The sequence below is a fragment of the Rutidosis leptorrhynchoides genome, chromosome 3 (genome assembly GCF_046630445.1).
Source record: "Rutidosis leptorrhynchoides isolate AG116_Rl617_1_P2 chromosome 3, CSIRO_AGI_Rlap_v1, whole genome shotgun sequence".
Taxonomy (NCBI): domain Eukaryota; kingdom Viridiplantae; phylum Streptophyta; class Magnoliopsida; order Asterales; family Asteraceae; genus Rutidosis; species Rutidosis leptorrhynchoides.
Genome location: NC_092335.1, coordinates 550,249,485 through 550,273,923, shown reverse-complemented (window position 1 = coordinate 550,273,923; position 24,439 = coordinate 550,249,485).

Below are 24,439 nucleotides of genomic sequence, written 5' to 3'. Positions count from 1 at the left end.
CTCCAATCAATTGTCACGCCATTCATGACAAAGACATACCCTGATTGGGATTGAGAATCATCTCTATCAGTTTGGAAACTAGCATCTGTATAACATCTAATACTCAACTCTTCTTCCAAACCACCGTAAACCAAGAACATATCTTTAGTTCTCCAAAAATACTTAAGAATGCTCTTAACAGCAATCCAATGTTCTTCACCTGGATTCTGTTGATAACGACTCGTCAAACTCAAGGCTAACGAGACATCAGGTCAAGTACATAACATGGCATACATAATGGATCCTATAGCCGAAGCATAAGGAACACATTTCATTCGTCTTATCTCATCAGGTGTGATAAGACTTTGAGACTTGCTCAAGGTTATGCCCTTTTGCATGGTCAATGCTCCGCGCTTGGAGTTTTGCATGTTAAATCTTTGTAAGATTTTGTCAATGTATGTACTTTAACTCAAACCAATAAGTCTTTTGGATCTATTTCTATAGATCCTGATTCCTAGAATATACTTAGCTTCTCCAAGATCTTTCATGGCAAAACATTTTCCAAGCCAAGATTTGACATCTTGCAAAGTTGGAATGTCATTTTCAATAAGTAGTATGTCATCAACATACAAGATCAAGAAGACAACTTTGCTCCCACTAGCTCTAATGTAAACACATGGCTCATCTTGGTTTTGAGAAAAACCAAACTCTTTGATTTTCTGATCAAACTTAAGATTCCAGCTCCTGGATGCTTGCTTTAATCCATAAATAGATTTTAGAAGCTTGCATACTTTATTAGGATGCTTTGGATTTACAAACCCTTTCAGCTGAACCATATATACGTCCTCGCTTAGGTCGCCATTTAGGAAAGGGTTTTCACATCCATTTTCCATATTTCATAATCATGAAAAGCAGCTATGGCAATAAGTATCCTAATTGACTTAATGCTCGCAACTGGTGAAAAAGTTTTCTCATAATCAATTCCTTGAGTTTGAGTATAACCTTTTGCCACCAACCGAGCCTTAAAAGTGTTCACATTACCGTCCATGTCAGTCTTCTTCTTAAAGACCCATTTGTACCCAACTGTTTTACAATTGGGTGGAAGATCAATCAAGTCCCATACTTGATTTTCTTTCATGGACTGCATCTCTGTATTCATAGCATCTCCCCATTTTTCAGATTCTAAACCTGATATGGCCTCACGATAGCTAGAGGGTTCATCATAATCCCCTATATGAGGTTCATCTGAATTAATCAGAAGATTTAACTTCTCAGGTCGATGAGGAGTTCTACTAGATCTACTAATTATAGGTGCAACATGTTCTGACTCATCAACAATGTGCTCAGCTTCAACGTGTGGATGACTAGTGCCTTCAGAAGGTATGTTACCTTGTGATTCTTGAATTTCTTCAAGATCTACTTTACTCCCACTAACTTCTTGTAAGAGGAGATCTCTTTCCAAGAATTCAGCAAACCGAGCAATAAACACTTTGTTTTCAGCTTGGTAGTAAAAGTAGTAACCCATTGTTTCCTTTGGGTATCCCACAAAGTGACATTTGATACTTCTGGGTTCTAATTTGTTTGAAGTGTCATGTTTCACATATGCTTCACACCCCCAGACTTTCAAATAAGACAACTTGGGAGTCTTCCCATGTCATATCTCATATGGTGTCTTTTCTACCTTCTTGGTTGGAACCATATTGAGTATGCATGCAGCAGACTCTAATGCATATCCCCAAAAAGACGGTGGTAGAGTAGTCAGACTCATCATAGATCGAACCATATCAAGTAAAGTTTGATTCCTCCGCTCAGACACGCCATTGTGTTGTGGTGTGTAGGGTGGAGTGAATTGTGAGACAATCCCACGATTCTTCAGGTGGTTCAAAAACTATTGACTCATATATTCCCCTCCCCGATCAGAGCGAAGGGTTTTAATGGTCTTTCCAAGTTGATTCTCTACCTCATTTTGAAAGATTTTGAATATTTCAAAAACTTCATGTTTATGTTTTAGCAAGTAAACATAACCATATCTACTATAATCATCAATAAATGTAACGAAGTATGATTCACCATTTCTAGACATAGTTCTAAAAGGGCCACATACATCAGTATGTATTAGTCCTAAAAGATCTTCAGCTCTCTCACCTAAACCGGAGAAAGGAGCCTTTGTCATCTTTCCACATAAACATGACTTGCATAAATCAAATGACTCAAAGCTGTAGTGACCGAACTTTTCCATGTTTATATATATTAAATGAAATTGTTATTTACATGATTAAGTGTTTCCAACATGTTAAGCAACCAAACTTGTTAAGACTTGATTAATTGAAATAGGTTTCATATAGACAATTGACCACCCAAGTTGATCGGTGATTCACGAACGTTAAAACTTGTAAAAACTATATGATGTCATATATATGGATATATATATATATATATATATATATATATATATATATATATATATATATATATATATATATATATAGTTAACATGGTATTATGATAAGTAACATATCATTAAGTATATTAACAATGAACTACATATGTAAAAACAAGACTACTAACTTAAGGATTTCGAAACGAGGCATATTGTAACAACCCAAACCAAACCGTGAACAATCCACTTAAAATACCAAAAAAAAAAAAAATGTTCGTTCAACAACTGGCGCGGCGCGCCAAACTGGTCTGTCCCAAAAAGATTGAAATGCGAAAAAGATTGGCCACTTCCCGACCTAATTAGACAAAACGCTTTTATCCACATGTTCAAATATGTAAAACTAACACGTTCCATTAATAAAAAGGGTTTTACGAAGCGAGGCCCACATCGACCCAAATTACCCTTTAAGTACAAAGTACAAGTTTTCGACTACGAGACTTTTAATACAAAATAAAGCCGAGCATGGCGACTGGGGATACGCTACCCAATCCTAATCAATCCAAAAGCAAGCCTTCTAAAGCAACTACGCAAGTCCACTAGTCCCACGCTTACCCGAGCCACCGCATCCAAGCAATCTATAAAAATGTAAACAACGAGAGGGTAAGCTAACGCTTAGTGAGTGAAAATATACTACATACATATATATGCATAAAATGGACACGGCACACAATAATCAAATACCGTATACCGGAGCATCCAAGCATAAAGGCAAACTAAGCTAAGCATACCGTATAATCACTAAGCAACAAGCTAGTAACAACAACCATAAAGTAAGTCACCAACGACGATGTGAACAACGCCAATAAGCTACACCCGGAGGGTTAGCTACATCACAACAATACATTAATATATATAATAGAGCGTAAAACCGCCCAAGGTTAACCAATCGTACAAAGGAATGGTACTCGAATTTCCCATCGGTGTTCGTAACAACCGTTAGTGTACAACACATATATCACTAACCCTTGGACAACACATATCCGTTCATGAAACCGTTAGCGTACAACGTATATATCACTAACTTGGACAACACATATCCATTCATAAAACCGTTAGCGTACAACGCATATATCACTAACTTGGACAACACATATCCATTCATAAAGCCGTTAGCGTACAACACATATATCACTAACTTGGACAACACATATCCATTCATAAAGTCGTTAGCGTACAACACATATATCACTAACTTGGACAACACATATACATTCGTAAAACCGTTAGCGTACAACACATATATCACTAACTTGGACAACCCATATCCATTCATAAAAATAAACACATCACAATTCAATATCAACCCTTCGCCATTGGGGTTATCCAATTCACAATCACGTGTGATAATGTACACACAAAACGTGCACCTCGCCAAAGATGGTCAACCAAAACGCACATCCGTGCTAATTGGACCTATACACAAGTCCATCAAATCCACCTATATGTGAAGTGAGCTCTATAACCGAGAACCACTTCACCCGACCCGCACCCATCCTACACATACATATGCACATAGGATATTAACACTCACCTTGTCGCCTTGATGAACGTTTTCGAATAATCTGCAACTCGCCGAAGGAATGTACCTATTCCATTATCATAAATACCACAACACAATTAGGATGGATTTACAAACCAACCCAATTCGACACTTAGTGCAATTTCGACCCAAATGCACTTTCAACCACAAACTGTGCCCAAACTAACCAATAATCACTAACACAAGTGATAATGGTCCTAATATGCCTATTAAACCCGAACACAAGTGTTAAACACTTATCGTTCTCAAAATCGCCCACAAACCCTAATTTTGACCCATAAAGTTAAAATCTCACCAATTACAAGTTTTGACACCAAAACATATATAACTCGATTTTATACATCAACTTAATCCATTTTAAGTTTATAAACCTTATTAAATCAGCAATTGAGTCATAATCATCAACAAACCCTAATTTTGACTCTAGTCAAAATTAGTCAACCATAAGAACCCTAATGGTTTCCAAAACACCAATAATCACTAACACTAGTGATTATACACCATTTACAAGTCTTAAACATGGTTAAATCATTAACCAACCCAAAACCCGCCTTTAACACTTATAAACCCGAACCTTGGTGTTAATCTTCAATTAACAACTAAATGGGTTCCATCTATGAATCATACAATCAAAAGCCCCAAATTTGAATGATGAACACAAAACGAAATTCGGAGTTAGAGCTTACCACTAGTATCACCTTGAAGCTAAGAACGAGGGGAACAAACTTGTCAACTACGCCAAATATCAAAACCCGCTTCTTCCTTTTCAAAAATCCCTTTGAATCAAATGGGTGTTTGAGTTCTTGAGAGGAATATGAAAAGAAAAGGAAAAAGAAATGAATAAATGAAATGGGTGGATGAGGTTAAGTCCCCAAATCTGGCTCAAATGCGAAAAGACCAAAATGCCCTTTTAAAAACTCTAAAATAGCCAAAGGGGTCTGCCAGCGACATATGGTGCGGCGCGCCATGACCCCGCGTGGCGCGCGACTGGGCAGAATCAGAATCCAGGTCTTACAACTCTCCCCCACTTAAACTCGATCACGTCCTCGTGATCTTCACCACTTAACCAATCCGGACCTACTCAATGGTCCTCAATCATAAGTCCCAATCCGAACTTTCCTAGACAATTCTTCCCAATGAATCACCTTTAACAACTAAAATTGCCACCCGCGATTTATCAAAACCACTATCCGAGCACTAAAACCTGCTCTTTTCCCCATATCGGGAAAAACTCAACCAATCTCGTATCGAGATATCAATTCCTTAGCGTACCTTTACCAAGGACAACGCTAAAAGCGACCATGTCTCAACCTAAAGTCAAAAATCCGAACGTTGAGGATCGAACCACATGAATCCTTACGGATTACACTTACCACTAAACATCCTTTGTAGTGCGCAATACAACCAATACGCCACTATCCTAACATCATAAGCAACGGCTAAAACTAAAAGCGCCCAAAACGACTATGGCAACGCTAATCCTAAGGTGTACAAAATCGACTATTGTCACACCCGTAACAACATGTGAGCGAAACACGGCTATCGCATCACTAATCACACAACACGGTCCTCACGATCCCACCATCGGTGTATAAAACAACCGATAGATCACACCACATGGTCCTTACGACCCCACCATCGGTGTATAAAACAACCGATAGATCACTCAACACCGGATGAAGTCAGCGGACCCCGTCAACGGTCATGCTTCACTGATATATCACTACTCCCATGATGAAGTCAGCGGACCCCGAACGGTCATGCTTCACCAATCACATACTCCCATGATGAAGTCAGCGGACCCCGAAGGTCATGCTCCACCAATCACGTACTACCATGATGAAGTCAGCGGACCCCGAAGGTCATGCTTCACCAATCAATCAATACCATGATGAAGTCAGCGGACCCCGAAGGTCATGCTTCATCAATCAACGCCCTTTTGGCCTCGAACAACGAGTAGCATAACATCGCGCTCTGCTACGCCATAGTGAATCCTAACGGATACCACTAACCATTCACACAATCGAGCAAGAACCGCCTATATCAAACATAGGTACCCAACAATAGTTCTCAAAAAGAGAATCCGATACACACATCCCTTAACCGGGGGATTTCACCCTGCTCGCCCAACACGTCCATTATCTCTCAATGAGATTTACCACATTACCGCCTCGGTGATAATCTACGAATCCAAAAATCATAAGTACAATTTTAACCAAAGTTGTACTCCACCACAAATCGACCAAAACTAGGTCTCAACACAAGTTTCGGATCTACCATAAGCATTATCTGAAATCTCACCCTAAGGCTTCCTCGTGCGGGAGTGTAACTCCCCCACTTGGAACTACGTTCCATATCCACAACTCGTACAACCGTACAATGCTACCAAAGTTAGACTTTACAAACATTTGGGTTCACACGACCCATCTCCACATCTTGCTCCAACCTTGAGCACACGAAGGATTTCAATCAATCCTTAAACACTTCGAACGAAAAGTGTACCACGATTACACAAACCATACCCTCGCAATCATCCAATTGCTTTAGTTTGTCAAATTCCACCTAGTCACTCATGTACTTAAGGGTTTCACTTCGGTACCCTAAGTACAATGTAACCATAACATAATCGGAGTCGAACACCACGCTAGTAGGTATAAAAGAGGCACCTAATGTCGCGTCACGTAGACTCCTTTATCAACATACATCGAGATCTAAAACACTTGATTTTAAGGGTTTCATCCCACCCGTCGAACCTCATGGTTCATCAACTTCATCACACAAGCGAACACGCACTTAACAACCGAACACCAAAACCCATTTCCATGGCTTGGTAGAAACATTTCTTAAATACTAAGGAATGCTTGGTTGCACCAAGTCTTACGCCGTTCGCCCATTAATCAAACGTCACCATAGGGTACTTCCATTAGGAACGTCACCCATAACAACAATATGCACAACACAAGGCATTTTACAACCCAAACTCAACGGCACATAATAAATAATCAAAGGACATATTTATTAAAATGAAACGTACCTTAACGTCTCCTTGCCGCATCCGTCCCAACTAACTTGGGACATTCCGATTTACGATGTCCTTCTTCTTGGCAATTGAAGCACACCATGCCATCATCCTTTGGTACCGGACATTCCCAAGACTTGTGACCCCTCATGCCACAATTGTAACACCTAGACGTACTAGCATCCGATATACCCGTCCGTGTACCACCTGTGCTCACACTCGGACCCTTAGTCCTCTTACTCGGAGCACCATACGAAACAACCCTTCTCTCACTTGCAGGTTCACTCTTCTTGGATCGTGAATACGACTCAAAACCTCTAGCCAAGGCGAATAACTCCGCAAACGATTTCGCTTAACCCCGGCTAATTTTACTCTTCAAGTCATCATTCAAGGTCCGATAGAAATCCCCCATCAATATACGATCATTCCCCAAATACTCCGGACAAAAATGAGCCTTCGCCATAAAGGTCGTCTTGAGAGTATTCAAATCCATAGAACCCTGTTGCAAATTTCGCAACTCATTACGCAATTCCGACAAATCGGCTGAAGTTCGGAACTCCTCGAAGAATTCCTCCTTAAATTCATCCCACGATAACGCCATAAACGTTTCGCCACCGACAAGATCAATCTTACCATCCAACCAATCCCTCGCCCTACCCCGCAACAAACTAGTAGCGAGCCTCGTCTTTTTCTCGGGAGGGCATTCAATAGTGCGAAAACACCCTTCGACATCCGAGATCCATGTGGTGCTTACCAAAGGATCCGGTTTTCCGTCGTACATCGGGGGTTTAGTCCTCATGAAGCTCTTAAGACAACGCTCCATTCCACTGCTACCTTGAAGTTCGAAATACTTCCTATCCATTTCTTCTCGAAACGCACTCATTTGCTCCGCAACGGCGGCCGCAACTCTAGCGTTAAACTCCACGTCGTTCGTCTCGATCCCATTTCCCGTCGCCATTCTAAGGAATGCAAAGCGATTAGATCGCGAACGTATAAAGCTCACACACAATACCGCCCCCATCTTGCTAAACACTCGTCGTACATCACTTGCTAGACCCGATTTGCACTCGTAATAAGGTTTGCAAGTCCTTATTACGCATACACGCCGTATCAACTAGTTAGTACAACGACTACCTCGCTCGATGATATAAACAAACACAAACAAAATCCTACGCGATATAAACACACGTGAGAATTATAATCACAACACAATCATATATTAATAATATTCGCATTACTAATATAACGTTAGTCGACCTATATACAAGGCACTAACTAAACCCATTCCGACCCGTAATCCTACAAGTCCCGCAACAAATTAAGCACACACAAAAGTCTAAGTGTAGGCACCTATCTCAAGTCACCTAAATCCCTTAGACCATGCTCTGATACCACTTGTAACAACCCAAATCAAACCACGAACAATCCACTTAAAATACCAAAATAAAAAAAAAATTGTTCGTTCAGCAACTGGCGCGGCGCGCCATAAGGCCGCGCGGCGCGCCAAACTGGTCTGTCCCAAAAAGTTTGAAATGCGAAAAAGATTGGCCACTTCCCGACCTAATTAAACAAAACACTTTTATCTACATGTTCAAATATGTAAAACTAACACGTTCCATTAATAAAAAGGGTTTTACGAAGCAGGGCCCACATCGACCCAAATTACCCTTTAAGTACAAAGTACAAGTTTTCGACCACGAGACTTTTAATACAAAATAAAGCCGAGCATGGTGACTGGGGATACGCTACCCAATCCTAATCAATCCAAAAGTAAGCCTTCTGAAGCAACTACGCAAGTCCACTAGTCCCACGCTTACCCGAGCCACCGCATCCAAGCAATCTATAAAAATGTAAACAACGAGAGGGTAAGCTAACGCTTAGTGAGTGAAAATATACTACATACATATATATGCATAAAATGGACACGCCACACAATAATCAAATACCGTATACCAGAGCATCCAAGCATAAAGGCAAGCTAAGCTAAGCTAAGCATACCGTATAATCACTAAGCAACAAGCTAGTAACAACAACCATAAAGTAAGTCACCAACGACGATGTGAACAACGCCAATAAGCTACACCCGAAGGGTTAGCTACATCACAACAATACATTAATATATATATATATATATAATAGAGATTAAAACCGCCCAAGGTTAACCAATCGTACAAAGGAATGGTACTCGAATTTCCCATCGGTGTTCGTAACAACCGTTAGTGTACAACATATATATCACTAACCCTTGGACAACACATATCCGTTCATGAAACCGTTAGCGTACAATGCATATATCACTAACTTGGACAACACATATCCATTCATAAAACCGTTAGCGTACAACGCATATATCACTAACTTGGACAACACATATCCATTCATAAAACCGTTAGCGTACAACACATATATCACTAACTTGGACAACACATATCCATTCATAAAGTCGTTAGCGTACAACACATATATCACTAACTTGGACAACACATATCCATTCGTAAAACCGTTAGCGTACAACACATATATCACTAACTTAGACAACACATATCCATTCATAAAAATAAACACATCACAATTCAATATCAACCCTTCGCCATTGGGGTTATCCAATTCACAATCACGTGTGATAATGTACACACAAAACGTGTACCTCGCCAAAGGTGGTCAACCAAAATGCACATCCGTGTTAATTGGACCTATACACAAGTAAATCAAATCCACCTATATGTGAAGTGAGCTCTATAACCGAGAACCACTTCACCCGACCCGCACACATCCTACACATACATATGCACATAGGATATTAACACTCACCTTGTCGCCTTGATGAACGCTTCCGAATAATCTGCAACTCGCCAAAGGAATGTACCTATTCCATTATCATAAATACCACAACACAATTAGGATGGATTTACAAACCAACCCAATTCGACACTTAGTGCAATTTCGACCCACATGCACTTTCAAGCACAAACCGTGCCCAAACTAACCAATAATCACTAACACAAGTGATAATGGTCCTAATATGCCTATTAAACCCGAACACAAGTGTTAAACACTTATCGTTCTCAAAATCGCCCATAAACCCTAATTTTGACCCATAAAGTTAAAATCTCACCAATTACAAGTTTTGACACCAAAACATATATAACTCGGTTTTATACATCAACTTAATCCATTTTAAGTTTATAAACCTTATTAAATCGGCAATTGAGTCATAATCATCAACAAACCCTAATTTTGACTCTAGTCAAAATTAGTCAACCATAAGAACCCTAATGGTTTCCAAAACTCCAATAATCACTAACACTAGTGATTATACACCATTTACAAGTCTTAAACATGGTTAAATCATTAACCAACCCAAAACCCGCCTTTAACACTTATAAACCCGAACCTTGGTGTTAATCTTCAATTAATAACTAAATGGGTTCCATCTATGAATCATACAATCAAAAGCCCCAAATTTGAATGATGAACACAAAATGAAATTTGGAGTTAAAGCTTACCACTAATATCACCTTGAAGCTAAGAACGAGGGGAACAAACTTGTCAACTACGCCAAAGATCAAAACCCGCTTCTTTCTTTCCAAAAATCCCTTTGAATCAAATGGGTGTTTGAGTTCTTGAGAGGAATATGAAAAGAAAAGGAAAAAGAAATGAATAAATGAAATGGGTGGATGAGGTTAAGTCCCCAAATCTGGCTCAAATGCGAAAAGACCAAAATGCCTTTTTAAAAACTCTAAAATAGCCAAAGGGGTCTGCCAACGACATATGGCGCGGCGTGCCATGACCCCACGCGGCGCGCGACTGGGCAGAATCAGAATCCAGGTCTTACACATATATGTAACGATTATCGTTGTAACGACATTTAATTGTATATATATCATATTAAGATATATTAATACATCATAATATCATGATAATGTAATAATTTAACATCTCTTTAGATATAATAAACAATGGGATAACAACATTTAACAAGATCGTTAACCTAAAGGTTTCAAAACAACACTTACATGTAACGACTAACGATGACTTAACAACTCAGTTAAAATGTATATACATGTAGTGTTTTAATATGTATTCATACACTTTTGAAAGACTTCAAGACACTTATCAAAGTACTTCTACTTAATAAAAATGCTTACAATTACATCCTCATTCATTTTTATCAACAATTATACTCGTATGCACTCGTATTCATACTCGTACAATACCCAGCTTATAAATGTATTTACTATTGGTATATACACTCTAATGATCAGCTCTTAGCAGCCCTTATGAGTCACCTAACACATGTGGGAACCATCATTTGGCAACTAGCATGAAATATCTCATAAAATTACAAAAATATTAGTAATCATTCATGACTTATTTACAAGTAAACAAAATTACACATCCTTTATATCTAATCCATATACCAACGACCAAAAAAACCTAAAACACTTTCATTCTTCAATTTTCTTCATCTAATTGATCTCTCTCAAGTTCTATCTTCAAGTTCTAAGTGTTCTTCATAAATTCTATAAGTTCTAGTTTCATAAAATCAAGAATACTTCCAAGTTTGCTAGCTTACGTCCAATCTTGTAAACTGATCATCCAAACTTAAGAAATCTTTCTTATTTACAGTAAGATATCTTTCTAATACAAGGTAATACTCATATTCAAACTTTGATTCAATTTCTATAACTATAACAATCTTATTTCGAGTGGAAATCTTACTTAAACTTGTTTTCATGTCATGATTCTGCTTCAAGAACTTTCAAGCCATCCAAGGATCCTTTGAAGCTAGATCTATTTTTTTCATTTCCAGTAGGTTTACCTACTAAAATTAAGGTAGAAATGATGTTCATAACATCATTCGATTCATACTTATAAAACTATCTTATTCAAAGATTTAAACTTGTAATCACTAGAACATAGTTTAGTTAATTCTAAACTTGTTCGCAAATAAAGTTAATCCTTCTAACTTGACTTTTAAAATCAAATAAACACATTTTATATATCTATATTATATGCTAACTTAATGATTTAAAACCTGGAAATACGAAAAACACCGTAAAACCGGATATACGCCGTCGTAGTAACACTGCGGGCTGTTTTGGGTTAGTTAATTAAAAACTATGATAAACTTTGATTTAAAAGTTGTTCTTCTGGGAAAATGATTTTTATTATGAACATGAAACTATATCCAAAACTCATGGTTAAACTCAAAGTGGAAGTATGTTTTCCAACATGGTCATCTAGACGTCGTTCTTTCGACTGAAATGACTACCTTTTCAAAAATGACTTGTAACCTGTATTTCCGACTATAAACTTATACTTTTTATGTTTATATTCATAAACTTAAGTTCAATATGAAATCATAGCAACTTGAAACACTCAAAACGGATTTAAAACGAAGAAGTTATGGGTAAAACAAGATTGGATAATTTTTCTTGTTGTAGCTATGTGAAAATTAGTAACAAATCTATATTAATCATATCCTAGCTAACTCATATTGTATTATACATGTATTCTAATATATTATGTAATCTTGGGATACCATAGACACGAATACAATGTTTTGACATATCATATCGACCAGTCTATATATATATTTCGGAACAACCATAGACACTCTATATGCAGTAATGTTGGAGTTAGCTATACAGGGTTGAGGTTGATTCCAAAATATTATATATACTTTGAGTTGTGATCTAGCCTGAGGCTTGTATACACGAGGTCGTGGATTGATTTAAGATAATATATATTGCTTTATTTTTCTGTACATCTAACTGTGGACAACTAGTTATAGGTTACTAACGAGGACAGCTGACTTAATAAACTTAAAACAGCAAAATGTATTAAAAATGTTATAAATATATTTTGAACATACTTTGATATATATGTACATATTTGTTATAGGTTCTTGAATCGACCAGTGGCCAAGTCTTACTTCCCGACGAAGTAAAAATCTGTGAAAGTGAGTTATAGTCCCACTTTTAAAATCTAATATTTTGGGATGAGAATACATGCAGTTTTATAAATGTTTTACAAAATAGACATAAGTAAATGAAACTACATTCTATGGCTGGATTATTAAACCGAATATGCCCTTTTTTAGTCTGGTAATCTAAGAATTAGGGAACAGACACCCTAATTGACGCGAATCCTAAAGATAGATCTATTGGGCCCAACGAGCCCGATCCAAAGTACCGGATGCTTTAGTACTTCGAATTCATCATGTCCGAAGGGAGTCCCGGAATGATAGGGGATATTCTATATGCATCTTGTTAAGGTCGGTTACCAGGTGTTCACCATATGAATGATTTTTATCTCTATGTATGGGATGTATATTGAAATATGAAATCTTGTGGTCTATTATTACGATTTGATAAATATAGGTTAAATCTATAACTCACCAACATTTTTGTTGACATTTAAAGCATGTTTATTCTCAGGTGATTATTAAGAGCTTCCGCTGTTGCATGCTATTATATGGACAAGATTTGGTGTCAGCACGCTTGTATAATATTGTTTAAAAGTGCATTCGAGATTTATTTTGTTGTAACATATTAATATTTGTAAACCAATATGTATTGGTAGTGTGTAAGTGTGATATTTGTTAGATTATCATTTTTGAATAATCTAAGTGGTGTCTTGTTAACCTTGTCGATAAAATAAAGGTTATGGTTTGTTTTAAAAATGAATGCAGTCTTTGAAAAACGTCTCATATAGAGGTCAAAACCTCGCAACGAAATCAATTAATATGGAACGTTTATAATCAATATGAATGGGACATTTCAGTTGGTATCCGAGCGTTGGTCTTAGATAACCATAATTTTTGCATTAGTGTATCTTACGGAGTTTGTTAGGATGCATTAGTGAGTCTGGACTTCGACCGTGTTTTTCTTCAAAAAAAAACGATTGCTTAACTTTTTTGTTGGAAACTATATATTATTAACATGTAAATATTATGTGATATATTAATCTCTTAACGTGTTTGATATTGTGTGATAGATGTCTACCTCTAGCACAAATACTATCGACTCACCTAATAATAATGAAGATTCGAATATACTTTGGGAAGATTCACAAATTACCGAAGAGGAACCGGAAGAAGAGGAACCGGAAGAGGAGGAACCGGAAGAGGAGGAACCGGAAGAAGAAGAGGTTCCAGAGGAAGAAATATTGATACCTACAGTAAATCGGTTAAATAAAAGAAAATCCTCAACCAACGGACCAAAGTCAATAATGGTCAATGGTGTTTCCGCCGAGGAAGCAAAATATTGGAAAGATTACCAATTTTTCAATGAATCGGATCCCGATGAGGATTCCGATGATGTTATAGAAATTACCTCGACCCAATTTAATAAAGCAAAAGAAAATAATAAGGGAAAATGTATAAAAATAGAGAAACCTGATTCCAACCCCGATGAACTTTATATGTATCGGCAACGTCCGTATTTCCTAAAATGTAACAATAACCCGGAAACCTCTAAACCACCAGGTTTTTCTAAACCATTGTGGAAAACGACAGCTCGTATTAGGGGAGCATCATATATCCCTAGGAAATTAGCAAAACAAACCAAGTCCAAAGAAGAAGAAACGAGTGAGTCGGATTAAAGAGTTGTAATCATGTTGTGTAATATATGTAATATAGTGTGCTTGTGCTTTTTTTGATAAATGTAAAATTGCTTGTATTGTTTGTTAATTATCTTTTATGAATCTAACCCTCGTCTATTTTTACAGTATAAAAACATAAAATGGACGTTAAGGGTAAACAACCGAATATTTTAGAAGACCTACCAGAGGATATGATTGATGAAATATTGTCTAGAGTCGGTCAGAATTCATCAGCACAATTAGTTATGGCAAAATTAACTTGTCAAACATTTGAAAGACTTTCCAGAAATGCCTTAGTTTATAAAAGGCTTTCCTTTGATAGGTGGGGTATATCACATTGGGGAGACCGTAAGTTACGCCGTGTTTTCTTTAAAGCGTTAAATGCGGGGAACCCAAATGCAATTTTTCGCTACAGGTTAAGAACCTATTTTGACTCAACATATCCCAACATAGAATTTCGTGAATTAGAAAGAGCTTCTAACATGCAACATAAAGAAGTATGTTATGCTTACAGGCTAGTGATGTTCGCTTCTCACCAAAGTGAGAAAAAGAACATCGGATTACAACTATTAAATGAAACATTCCCACAAGTGACGGACTCAGTAGTTGGGGTAAGAAACAAGGTTTTTAGATTGCTACGAGGCTGTTGGGCATTACGAAACCCTCGTCCTTTTGACGACATTACAACATGCTGCCTAGCCAATGGTCATAACGGTTACTTTCCACGAGATCAAGGATGGGAAGTCATTTTAGTAAAACCAGAATGCATGACCTGTTTCTGGACTTATGAATTACGTGTCTTTATTGCCTTTGCTGAACAACTTGCGTATTAATTAGAATTACCTTTATAGCTGCCGTGTAGCAAGTTATTATGTGCTATATTTCATCCTATATGTATAATAGTGGTATTGTATGTTTGTAAAATATTGTATAAAAGTTTGAACGCGAAATATTATTGTAATAAGTTTTTCATATAGAATCGTAGTAGTTGAATTGTATAATAGCTACTAAGTATGAACTTAAGAGGTAGGTACTACCCGAATTAAAACTATAAAATGCTAATATGAAGAAAAAGCTTTTATAAATAAGTTCATATTATGCTACGAAATACTATTGATTACTCTTAAATTCTATATGATTAACTCAATTCTTTTGGGCTATTTTTGAAGGAAATGGCACCGGCGACTCGTCAGAATTTGAACATGAGCGAGGAAGGCTTCCGTATTTTCCTTGCAGCAAACATAGCCGCAGTACAGGCTGCGATGCAAAATAACAATAACTCTGGATCTAGCAGTGGAACTAATTCCACAAGAAATCGTGTAGGATGCTCCTACAAAGAATTCACTGCCTGCAAACCTTTGGAATTTGATGGAACCGAAGGACCAATTGGATTGAAACGGTGGACCGAGAAAGTCGAATCGGTGTTTGCCATAAGTAAGTGTACTGAAGAGGACAAAGTTAAGTGCGCTATGCATACCTTCACAGGTACTGCGTTAACGTGGGGGAACACCTATCTTGAACAGGTAGGACAAAATGCTGCTTACGCACTACCGTGGTCGGCATTCAAGCAATTGATGAATGAGCAGTACTGTCCTAGAAACGAAGTCAATAAGCTCAAGGTAGAACTTATAGAGTTACGAACACAAGGATTCGACATTGCCACATATGAACGACGATTCACAGAGTTGTGCCTATTGTGTTCGGGAGCGTTCGAAGATGAAGAAGAGAAGATCGACGCGTTTGTAAAAGGGTTACTAGTAAGGATTCAAGAAGATGTGAGTTCACACGAGCCCGCTTCCATACAGAAGGTAAGTCGAATGGCTCATAAACTCATAAATCAGATTGAGGGGAGAATTAAATAACAGGCTGCCGAAGAAGCCAACACGAAACAACTCAAGAGGAAGTGGGAGGAAAACGGTGACAAGAGTCACCAGTACAACAACAATAACAATTACAACCACAAACGCAACAACAATCGCAACAATAACCGCAATCCTAACAATAACTACAATAAACGTCCCAACAACAACAACAACAACAACAACAACAAAAACTACAACAACCGTTTCAACAACAATAACAATCCCAACAACAACCTCAATAACAACAAACAACAGAAACAACTATGCTTCAGGTGTACAGAGTACCATCCGAACGTGTTTTGCACAACAGTTTGCACCAAGTGTAAGATAAGGGGTCATGGCGCGGCAAAATGTGAGATTTACGGACCAAAGAACAACAAAAATAAAGAAACAAATAAAGTCGAAACAAATAATGCTGACTTAGTTTGTTATAAATGTGGAAAACTTGGCCACATCATTAGAAATTGCCCAAACCAAGGGAATACTAATGGGAAAGGCCGCGGAAGAGTTTTTAATATTAATGCGGCAGAAGCGCAGGAAGACCCGGAGCTTGTTACGGGTACGTTTCTTATTGACAATACATCTGCTTATGTTTTATTTGATTCGGGTGCGGATAGAAGCTATATGAGTAGAGATTTTTGTGCTAAATTAAGTTGCCCATTGACGCCTTTGGATAGTAAATTTTTACTCGAATTAGCAAACGGTAAATTAATTTCAGCAGATAAAATATGTCAGGATAGAGAAATTAAACTGGGGGATGAAATGTTTAAAATTGATTTAATACCAGTCGAGTTAGGGAGTTTTGATGTAATAATTGGCATGGACTGGTTGAAAAAGGTGAGAGCAGAGGTCGTTTGTTACAAAAATGTGATTCGCATTATGCGTAAAAAGGGAAAACCTTTAATGGTGTACGGAGAAAAGAACAATGCGAAATTAAATCTTATTAGTAGTTTGAAGGCGCAAAAACTAATAAGAAAAGGTTGTTACGTCATTCTAGCACACATCAAGGAAGTTAAACCTGAAGAAAAGAACATCAGTGATGTTCCCGTCGCAAAAGAATTTCCCGATGTATTTCCGAAAGAATTACCGGGATTACCCCCACATCGATCCGTTGAATTTCAAATAGATCTTGTACCAGGAGCTGCACCAATAGCTCGTGCTCCATACAGGCTCGCACCCAGCGAAATGAAAGAATTATAAAGTCAGTTACAAGAACTTTTAGAGCGTGGTTTCATTCGACCAAGTCATCACCATGGGGAGCTCCTGTTTTGTTTGTCAAGAAGAAGGATGGTACATTTAGGTTGTGTATCGACTACCGAGAGTTGAACAAACTTACCATCAAGAACCGCTACCCACTACCGATAATCGACGACTTATTTGATCAACTACAAGGCTCGTCGGTTTATTCGAAGATTGATTTACGTTCTGGGTATCATCAAATGCGGGTGAAGGAGGATGATATTCCAAAGACTGCTTTTAGGACGCGTTACGGTCATTACGAGTTTATGGTTATGCCGTTTGGGTTGACCAACGCACCAGCTGTGTTCATGGACCTCATGAACCGAGTGTGTGGACCATACCTTAACAAGTTTGTCATTGTTTTCATTGATGACATACTTATTTACTCAAAGAATGACCAAGAGCATGAAGAACATTTGAGAAAAGTGCTAGAGTTGTTAAGGAAGGAAAAACTGTACGCTAAGTTTTCAAAGTGTGCATTTTGGTTGGAAGAAGTTCAATTTCTCGGTCTCATAGTGAACAAAGAAGGTATTCAGGTGGATCCAGCAAAGATTGAAACCGTTGAAAAGTGGGAAACCCCGAAAACTCCGAAGCATATACGCCAATTTTTAGGACTGGCTGGTTACTACAGAAGGTTCATCCAAGACATTTCCAGAATAGAAAAACCCTTGACTGCATTAACGCATAAAGGGAAGAAATTTGAATGGAAAGATGAACAAGAAAAAGCGTTTCAATTGTTAAAGAAAAAGTTAACTACGGCACCTATATTGTCATTACCTGAAGGGAATGATGATTTTGTGATATATTGTGACACCTCAAAGCAAGGTCTCGGTTGTGTATTAATGCAACGAACGAAAGTAATTGCTTATGCGTCTAGACAATTGAAGATTCAGGAGCAGAATTATACGACGCATTATTTGGAATTAGGCGCGGTTGTTTTTGCATTAAAGACTTGGAGGCACTACTTATATAGGGTTAAAAGTATTATATATACCGACCACAAAAGTCTTCAACACATATTTAATCAGAAACAACTGAACATGAGGCAGTGCAGGTGGATTGAATTGTTGAATGATTACGAATTTGAGATTCGTTACCACCCGGGGAAGGCAAATGTGGTAGCCGACGCCTTGAGCAGAAAGGACAGAGAACCCATTCGAGTAAAAGCTATGAATATAATGATTCACAATAACCTTACTACTCAAATAAAGGAGGCGCAACAAGGAGTTTTAAAAGAAGGAAATTTAAAGGATGAAATACCCAAAGGATCGGAGAAGCATCTTAATATTCGGAAAGATGGAACCCGGTATAGGGTTGAAAGAATTTGGGTGCCAAAATTTGAAGATATGAGAGAAATGGTACTTAGAAAAGCTCATAAAACCAGATACTCAATACATCCTGGAACGGGGAAGATGTACAAGGATCTCAAGAAATATTTTTGGTGGCCGGGTATGAAAGCTAATGTTGCTAAATATGTAGGAGAATGTTTGACGTATTCTAAGGTCAAAGCTGAGCATCAGAAACCATCAGGTCTACTTCAACAACCCGAAATCCCGGAATGGAAATGGGAAAACATTACCATGGATTTCATCACTAAATTGCCAAGGACTGCAAGTGATTTTGATACTATTTGGGTAATAGTTGATCGTCTCACCAAATCAGCACACTTCCTGCCAATAAGAGAAGATGGCAAGATGGAGAAGTTAGCACGACTGTATTTGAAGGAAGTCATCTCCAGACATGGAATACCAATCTCTATTATCTCTGATAGGGATGGAAGATTTATTTCAAGATTCTGGCAGACATTACAGCAAGCATTAGGAACTCGTCTAGACATGAGTACTGCCTATCATCCACAAACTGATGGGCATAACGAAAGGAAGATACAAATGTTTGAAGACATGCTACGAGCATGTGTTATTGATTTCAGAAACAGTTGGGATCGACATCTACCATTAGCAGAATTTTCCTACAACAACAGCTACCATTCAAGCATTGAGATTGCACCGTTTGAAGCACTTTATGGTAGAAAGTGCAGGTCTCCGATTTGTTGGAGTGAAGTGGAGGATAGACAGATTATGGGTCCGGAGATAATACAAGAAACTACCGAGAAGATCATCCAAATTCAACAACGGTTGAAAACCGCCCAAAGTCGACAAAAGAGCTACGCTGACATTAAAAGAAAAGATATAGAATTTGAAATTGGAGAGATGGTCATGCTTAAAGTTGCACCTTGGAAAGGCATTGTTCGATTTGGTAAAAGAGGGAAATTAAATCCAAGGTATATTGGACCATTCAAGATTATTGATCGTGTCGGACCAGTAGCTTACCGACTTGAGTTACCTCAACAACTCGTGGCTATACATAACACTTTTCACGTCTCGAATTTGAAGAAATATTTTGCTAAAGAAGATCTCACTATTCTGTTAGACGAAATCAAATCAACGAAAAACTTCAATTCATCGAAGAACCCGTCGAAATAATGGACTGTGAGGTTAAAAGACTTAAGCAAAACAAGATACCAATTGTTAAGGTTCGATGAAATTCTCGTAGAGGACCCAAGTTCACCTAGGAACGAGAAGATTATATGAAGAAGAAATACCCGCACTTATTTCCAGAAGATACGTCAACACCTCCAACTGCTTAAAATTTTGGGACGAAATTTATATAACGGGTAGGTACTGTAGTGACCCGAAATTTTCCATGTTTATATATATTAAATGAAATTGTTATTTACATGATTAAGTGTTTCTAACATGTTAAGCAATCAAACTTGTTAAGACTTGATTAATTGATATAGGTTTCATATAGACAATTGACCACCCAAGTTGACCGGTGATTCACGAACGTTAAAACTTGTAAAAACTATATGATGTCATATATATGGGTATATATATAGTTGACATGGTATTATGATAAGTAAACATATCATTAAGTATATTAACAATGAACTACATATGTAAAAATAAGACTACTAACTTAAGGATTTCGAAACGAGGCATATATGTAACTATTATCGTTGTAACGACATTTAATTGTATATATATCATATTAAGATATATTAATACATCATAATATCATGATAATATAATAATTTAACATCTCTTTAGATATAATAAATAATGGGTTAACAACATTTAACAAGATCGTTAACCTAAAGGTTTCAAAACAACACTTACATGTAACGACTAATGATGACTTAACGACTCAGTTAAAATGTATATACATGTAGTGTTTTAATATGTATTCATACACTTTTGAAAGACTTCAATACACTTATCACTCATATTCGTACTTGTATAAAAATGCTTACAATTACATCCTCATTCATTTTCATCAACAATTCTACTCGTATGCACTCGTATTCGTACTTGTACAATACCCAGCTTCTAAATGTATTTACTATTGGTATATACACTCCCATGATCAGATATTAGCAGCCCTTGTGAGTCACCTAACACATGTGGGAACCATAATTTGGCAACTAGCATGAAATATCTCATAAAATTACAAAAATATTAGTAATCATTCATGACTTATTTACAAGTAAAAAAAATTACACATCCTTTATATCTAATCCATATACCAACGACCAAAAACACCTATAAACACTTTCATTCTTCAATTTTCTTCATCTAATTGATCTCTCTCAAGTTCTATCTTCAAGTTCTAAGTGTTCTTCATAAATTCTATAAGTTCTAGTTTCATAAAATCAAGAATACTTTCAAGTTTGCTAGCTTACTTCCAATCTTGTAAAGTAATCATCTAACCTCAAGAAATCTTTTTTATTTACAGTAAGATATCTTTCTAATACAAGGTAATACTCATATTCAAACTTTGATTCAATTTCTATAACTATAACAATCTTATTTCGAGTAGAAATCTTACTTGAACTTGTTTTCGTGTCATGATTCTGCTTCAAGAACTTTTAAGCCATCCAAGGATCCTTTGAAGCTAGATCTATTTTTATAATTTCCAGTAGGTTTACCTACTAAAATTAAGGTAGTAATGATGTTCATAACATCATTCGATTCATACATATAAAACTATCTTATTCGAAGATTTAAACTTGTAATCACTAGAACATAGTTTAGTTAATTCTAAACTTGTTCGCAAATAAAGTTAATCCTTCTAAATTGACTTTTAAAATCAACTAAACACATGTTCTATATCTCTATGATATGCTAACTTAATGATTTAAAACCTGAAAACACGAAAAACACCGTAAAACCGGATATACGCCGTCGTAGTAACACCGCGGGCTGTTTTGGGTTAGTTAATTAAAATCTATGATAAACTTTGATTTAAAAGTTGTTCTTCTGGGAAAATGATTTTTCTTATGAACATGAAACTATATCCAAAAATCATGGTTAAACTCAAAGTGGAAGTATGTTTTCCAAAATGGTCATCTAGACGTCGTTCTTTCGACTGAAATGACTACCTTTACAAAAATGACTTGTAACCTGTATTTCCGACTATAAACTTATACTTTTTCTGTTTAGATTCATAAACTTAAGTTCAATATGAAACCATAGCAACTTGAAACACTCAAAATGGATTTAAAATGAAGAAGTTATGGGTAAAACAAGATTGGATAATTTTTCTTGTTGTAGCTACGTGAAAATTGGTAACAAATCTATATTAATCATATCCTAGCTAACTCATATTGTATTATACATGTATTCTAATATATTATGTAATCTTGGGATACCATAGACACGTATGCAAATGTTTTGACATATCATATCGACCCATCTATATATATTATTTGAAACAACCATAGACACTCTATATGCAGTAATGTTGGAGTTAGCTATACAGGGTTGAGGTTGATTCCAAAAATATATATACTTTGAGTTGTGATCTAGCCTGAGGCTTGTATACACGAGGTCATGGATTGATTTAAGATAATATATATTGCTTTATTTTTTTGTACATCTAACTGTGGACAACTAGTTGTAGGTTACTAACGAGAACAGCTGACTTAATAAACTTAAAACAGCAAAACGTATTAAAAATGTTGTAAATATATTTTGAACATACTTTGATATATATGTACATATTTGTTATAGGTTCGTGAATCGACCAGTGGCCAAGTCTTACTTCCCGACGAAGTAAAAATCTGTGAAAGTGAGTTATAGTCCCACTTTTAAAATCTAATATTTTGGGATGAGAATACATGCAGTTTTATAAATGTTTTACAAAATAGACACAAGTAAATGAAACTACATTCTATGGCTGGATTATTAAACCGAATATGCCCCTTTTTAGTCTAGTAATCTAAGAATTAGGGAAAAGACACCCTAATTGACACGAATCCTAAAGATAGATCTATTGGGCCCAACGAGCCCGATCCAAAGTACCAGATGCTTTAGTACTTCGAATTCATCATGTCCGAAGGGAGTCCCGGAATGATAGGGGATATTCTATATGCATCTTGTTAAGGTCGGTTACCAGGTGTTCACCATATGAATGATTTTTATCTCTATGTATGGGATGTATATGGAAATATGAAATCTTGTGGTCTATTATTACGATTTGATAAATATAGGTTAAACCTATAACTCACCAACATTTTTGTTGACGTTTAAAGCATGTTTATTCTTATGTGATTATTAAGAGCTTCCGCTGTTGCATGCTATTATATGGACAAGATTTGGTGTCAGCATGCTTGTATAATATTGTTTAAAACTGCATTTTAGATTTATTTTGTTGTAACATATTAATATTTGTAAACCAATATGTATTGGTAGTGTGTAAGTGTGATATTTGTTAGATTATCATTTATGGATAATCTAAGTGGTGTCTTGTTAACCTTGTCGATAAAATAAAGGTTATGGTTTGTTTTAAAAACGAATGCAGTCTTTGAAAAATGTCTCATATAGAGGTCAAAATCTCGCAACGAAATCAGTTAATATGGAACGTTTATAATCAATATGAATGCGACATTTCAAGAGCCAGTTGATTCCAAAAGCCCATCCGATTAGAGTTTTGAAATGCGTTGTTTATTTATATGACCAAGACGACAATGTCATAGATAGGTCTTGTTCAAGTCTTGCTTGAATCGTTTGGCAGTACAGGTATATACAGAATTATTATTTGAAATCACAACATGCATATCAATTTCAAAAATACCATCACGTGGAATAGCATTAAAATAAAATACATTATTCTTATAAACTGAAATACCAAAGTGCGTAAATGTAAGTTCAAAACCAACATTTTTCAAAAGAGAAACTAAAATTACATTGCTCGTAATACTTGGAGCATAATGACGTTGCTCCAACAAAACAATAAGACCACTAGGTAGAGTAAGCTCATAGGTGCCAATAGCTTCAACAGCAGCTCGAGCCCCATTGCCCACTCTTAAGTCTAGTTAGTCTTTATTCAGTCTCTTACTTCTTTTCATTCCCTGCATATTGTTACAGATGTGAGTACCACAACTAGTATCAAAAATCCAGGAATCACTAGAAAAAGTGTATAACTGTATATGAAATATACCTGATTTGCTGGTCTCACCAGCTTTACCTTTTCTCAACTCATATAGGTAGGAAGGACAGTTCCTCCTCCAGTGGCCAACCTTTCCACAGTGGAAACATTCGACGTCTTTAGCTGGGTTTTCTTTCTTGGGAGGTGGTGGAATTTTCTTCTTAGCAATTGACTTGCCTTTTTCCTTTCCCCAAGTTTTAGGCTTATTATTTTTCACCCTACCTTCCCTAATCATAAGGACACCTGGATTGGAAATCTTGGAT